Below are 5238 nucleotides of genomic sequence, written 5' to 3'. Positions count from 1 at the left end.
ATCGACACCGACACCAATTCCGACTCCATGCATGTGGATATACAGCAATCACCGCTGCCATTGATGGAGCAGATGCCCCATCTGAAAGACCCAGCGCTCCTGGCCGCCGATGTCACCTAGACCCAATCCGTCCGCAGTGACCAGAACGTCACCCAGACCCAATCCGTTGCCCAGTCTCCCTCCTTCTCCGACTATGACTCTCACTCCGATTCCTCTTCTTCTCCCTCTCTCTCTCTCTCTCTCTCTCTCTCTCTCTCTCTCTCAATCTGGATGCTAAGTTCCGCCTTTGTTCCATGACAGGCCACCACCACCTCCACCTCCAATTCCAGCTTCATCAAATCCAAACAAAAAGATGGAATTTTTGGACGAAGAAAGCCAACCGAGGTTTCTCTTCCAATCTCGCGTTTCTTCTTCTCAAAACCCTGAATCTGAAACCCAGAAGACCAACACACCCTTGGCCTTCATCTGCGTTTTTGTTTCCATTCTCTTGTTCATTCTCTCATTATTTTTTCTTTAATCAGAAACCCTCAAAAATTCATCTTCTTTGTCCCTCCTTGTTGGCCCATTCGCTCCGATTGCCATTACCGGTGGTGACATTCGTGTCGGTAAGGGTGAGCCTCTGGAGCCATTGCCAGATCTCGATTCGGTCCTCGAACTTGATGAATTGAAGAAAAGAACTTCCAACCGATGCCAGAAAGTTTGGAGATCTGAGGATTCCGTGGTGAGCTCATTGTCATCGGTGGTTGCGACTATTAACATGAACGCCGGTGTGGCAAAATTCCTATGAACGACGGCATATCTGAAACCCTATCAACACCGACGTGGTAGAATTCTTGAGAATTAGGGGAGAGATAAGGTGTAGCAATGGTGGATTGAAGCTTTGGACATTTTCTCTCCATCCAACGGTTATATTTAGGATGACCAAATTCTACAGCTAATATACCGTTAGCATTCATAATTCCTAGGTACTACGCTAGAATACTTGTCCTTTTCCCTATATATATATATCCACACCTTGCTCAAAACTCTCATCTATTGCCGGAACACTATTTCTCTCTCTTGTTTCACTTTGGCCCTCATGTTTTGTGTCTCGCTAGTTTGTCCCCAATTGGTGTGCTGCTGAAACTAGGTATCTGCAAATGGGCAAGATCGAATCTAAGGGCAGGCACCGCTTAAGGGATGTGTTATAAGCAAACACCAAGAAATACAAAAATAAACAAAATCAGCTTCACCCAATATAGAAATTTAACGAGGTTCACAAACCGATATGGTATGCTACATCAACGGATGAAGAAGAAGTTTCATTAAGTAAAATAGAGATTACATGTTCAACAAGATAATAGTATATCATCTACTTTAAGTCGCGGGTTGTTATCAATCCGGGCAACTTCTCATTTGGGTCGCCATCAAAATATATTGGAGCGGGTCAACTTCCAAACTGGGTCAAGAATTCGGGAGAAACTTAAGACAATGTAACAAGAAGAGAAGCTCCCTATCTCGCCGAGGTAGGCACCTTCGACGTTTCCATTTTTTGAATACATGTTTTCCAATGTCCATTCACTTCTTTGTTGTTTTCAGAATGAGAGGATTGGTGGTGAGAAAGAAGTGACCCTCTTCTAAGACGTATTTTGGTTGGGTCATAAACTCGTAGGTTTCTTGGTAAAATTTCCCGCTTCTCTCTCTATCTCTCTGCAATCCAATCATTTTGTGATTTGCTATTTCAGGTTTCGAAAGTGAATCGTATCAATTCAAAGACGAAATTGTTGGAAGCAACGAATATAACGAAGGAGCAGTGAAGTGTAGAAGCACAATTGTCCAACCTCCAGTTGAAACTCCTACTGGATTTCTTTCAGGAGGATCAACCTAGTTAAATTTTTTAGCAGTCCACTGATGTTTTTTCTTATATTTTTTTCTCTTGTAAAATCATGGATGATTTTCCTCCCCCAATTTTGCATTGCAGAGTTTCTTTTACTCTTACACGGAAGGACTTAATTTGACAACAGAATAATTTGTTTGATAGCTCGGCTGAATAGTTTCTTTGCTCTTCTTTTACTATTTTTTTTATACATTCTAAGTTGTTGATATATCTTGGAAATTATGGATTTATGGATATTGTCTTTGTTTTTCAAGGATCTAAGGATATTTATCAGCCTTTCTTTCCTTTCAATGGCATTTTTTTCCTCTACAATTATTATCAGTCGCTTGCTTACTGAATATATTACTTGATTTTATTCATTTGAGACCAATGTATCTATATCTGACATTTTGTATCCTCTTTTTTTTTTTTGGTGTGTTATTAGATTTGAATCCCTATTAATACCTGAATATTCATATCCAAATTCTGGCATATGTGAATTTTCTAAGAATGGGCAACAGTGCTAATTTCTTGTAATTTCCAATTACCAGAAATCAGAATAGTTATCACAGCACTATCAACTTTAGGCTTTAAAATTAGGTGAGCTCTGTGCAAGTTTCACAGCGCAAAGAAGTTTGAGCATTATTTAAGGAGGTTCAGGTATGGCATGGATGAAACCCCCTTGTTGCCATTCCTAGCATTGTTTATAAGAGCACATGGAGAGCATTAGAAAGACATACCTTTGGTACCAACTTCAAATTCTAGCATTTTTGAATTTAAGGTGACTTAGACCCTGTGTTTGGTAAGGTGAAGTTAGAATGAAATTAAATTTTACCATGCGATTGAAAAAATATTATCCATATTTTGGATGAAAAGTGAAGCAAAATTTAGTTACCCTGAAGTAGAAATCAATTTAATTCCATCATACATATTGGGATCAGTTCATACTTAAAAAAGCTCTGAAAAGAGAGATTGCCTATCTTTTCTTTCATCTTGGGAGAAATATGATCGGGAGGGAGCTAATTCGAAACCCTTGGGTAAAATAAGAAATTGCAAAACTTTCCATTTTGTTTTCACTATACTTTTACTTTACTTCACTTCTCTTCACAACTAAACAAGCTCTCTTACAGGACAACTTGGATGTATCTTCGTTGCCTTTTGAAGGTTATCTACGGTTTAAGTTTCAGTGTCCAGAATGTCTTTTTCTGAGGAAGCAAACCATGGAAGTAAAAAAATACAGTGCATATGGACATCAAATCAATAAGGGTACTTGAAACTCCCTTTGTTGAACTGAATTTAATGGCTAAAGAAGAGGAAATCCCAGAGCCAGAGCCAGGGCCAGGGTGATGGTTTAAGCAATCTGACCTAATTATATTCCTAAAATCTTTACATGATTATAAAGCTTTCTTCTATGTCAGAATATGGAGGAACTCATTTTCATGTTCACGCCTTTTTAGCCGCATATTTAATGAAAATTCATCCTTCTGCACTTTTATGGCCATTTATATTGGGCCATTTTGGTGTTATGTTCAAACATTTGCATTGCATCCACAGTTGTCATGGCATTCAGGCGATCCTAGACATTGTTGAAGGGTGGAAAATCGAGGTGAGACCAACAAGGCGTTGCATGAGCGACCAAGGTGCCTGGATGCATAGGCATCACCTTGACAAATATGATTGTCACACACCAGCCCCCTGACAACAGAAAAACAATTGCATCATTACTTCTATCTCACCTACTGAAAGAATGTTCTTATTTATTTCCACTATTACAATATGGGTATTAATTTACTAAGATTGCAGTTATGTGCTTCCAAAGTTTACTTTGTTAAAAATCTTTCTTTGGATGAGCATTGGCAGTTAATAGATGTTTACATTTTCTACAGTTGAATGGTGTCACTTCTAAATTGATTAGTAGACATATTAAAACCACTGGGGTGTTAATTTTTTAGAGGTAAGAAGTATTAACTGTTTGTGGTCTCTGCATTCATTATATTTAATGTGTCCTTGCTACAAAGTGATAGATTACTAGTTACAAGTTGTAGTACATTTTAGTAGGCTCCAGTTTCAGGCTCCAAAAGCCTGCAGAAGATGGGCAGTTGAAATTTCTAACAGCAGGTAATCACTACCTGTTGGTATGTATTTGGTTTTTATAGTTATTCTCATATGTTGGTCACTCTTTTTGAATATGATTGTCCAATTGAAGTGGTTTGTTTTCTAAAATGCCAACTTAAAGATTACAAATACTTGCTTTTAAATTTTATCATGTCACCAAGTTATTGTACTATTGCTATCTTCATGTTTTTAGTCCTCTCCCCCCAACCCCCCCAAAAAAAAAAAAAAATCTCTCTGCTTGTTTTTATCGGTTTCACCGAGTTATGTTGTATGACACAGTCAAGGATGCATCATAGAAACTGAAGCTATGGTTTCATCGTCTCTCGCTTGTTTCTGAGCCAACAATCATATTATCGCATTCTTTCCTTGTGCTCTTTGATGTCTTTATTCGGCAGTCAAGGTTTTACCTTGGGGATATTGGAAAGGAACAGCAACGAAACTTGTTGTCAACACGATCACGGGGGAAGATCTGGTCAAAACTTGAGCCTATGAATCGACTAGAACATTGACTAATAGGCTTTTGTAATTTTGTTCGTTCAAGGACTGATACTGAAGTGGTGAAACTCGAGGAGAGAGAGATTCCGCAAACTGATTGTTTTAAATATTTGGGGTCAATTATTGGTAAGGATGGAGAGATAGATGATGATGTCTCTCATAGAATTAAATTAGGATGGATGAAGTGGAGAGGTGTTTTCAGAGTGTTGTGCGATCGACGTATTCCTCTCAAGCTTAAAGAAAAGTTCTACACGACTGTCGTAAAACCGGCTATGTTGTATGAGGCAGAATGTTGGGTAGTCAAGAAGCGTGACACAGATAGGTTGAGTGTAGCAAAGATGCGGATGCTGAGATGGATGTGTGGCTAAACTAGGAGAGATAGAGTTAGGAATGACGGGGTAAGAGCTGAGTTGGGAGTGGCCCCGATTCAGGACAAGCTTCGAGAATGCTGCTTAAGGTGGTATGGCCATGTTATAGGAGGCTTTGGGATGTTTCGTAAGGAGTGATCAGATCCAGTGGGAAGGAAATAGAAGGGCTAGGGGGCAAACCTAAAATGACTAATGATGAGTTGGTAAGGAAAGACATGTAGAAGCTAGGTCTTAACAGTAGTATGACATCAAATAGAGCTGTTTGGAGGGCAAAGATCCATGTTGCCGATTGTGTTTAGGTGGGATGGCTAGCTCGGATGTGTTACATTGCCTTGTTTCACTTCTTTTCCTTATCTTCTTCCCTTTTCCATCTTCTTTTTTTTTTTTTTTTTTTTTTTTTTTTTT

At 38.9% G+C, this 5238-nt stretch overlaps 1 long non-coding RNA gene across 2 annotated transcripts; it reads left to right on the top strand.

The window, feature by feature from the left end:
- The first annotated feature begins 1408 nt into the window (after positions 1–1408).
- Positions 1409–2129, top strand: LOC122072116. Of its 2 annotated transcripts, XR_006138336.1 has the most exons (3): positions 1409–1505; positions 1579–1647; positions 1725–2129. It is a non-coding gene; the product is annotated as an uncharacterized LOC122072116 (long non-coding RNA). The 2 variants fall into 2 exon arrangements; XR_006138337.1 differs by lacking the exon at positions 1409–1505 and having other exon boundaries at positions 1509–1647.
- Positions 2130–5238: the final 3109 nt, after the last annotated feature.

Source organism: Macadamia integrifolia, chromosome 2, assembly GCF_013358625.1.
Source record: "Macadamia integrifolia cultivar HAES 741 chromosome 2, SCU_Mint_v3, whole genome shotgun sequence".
NCBI lineage: Eukaryota > Viridiplantae > Streptophyta > Magnoliopsida > Proteales > Proteaceae > Macadamia > Macadamia integrifolia.
Note: the sequence above shows the minus strand (reverse complement) of the source record. Positions and strands in the feature narration are given on the sequence as shown.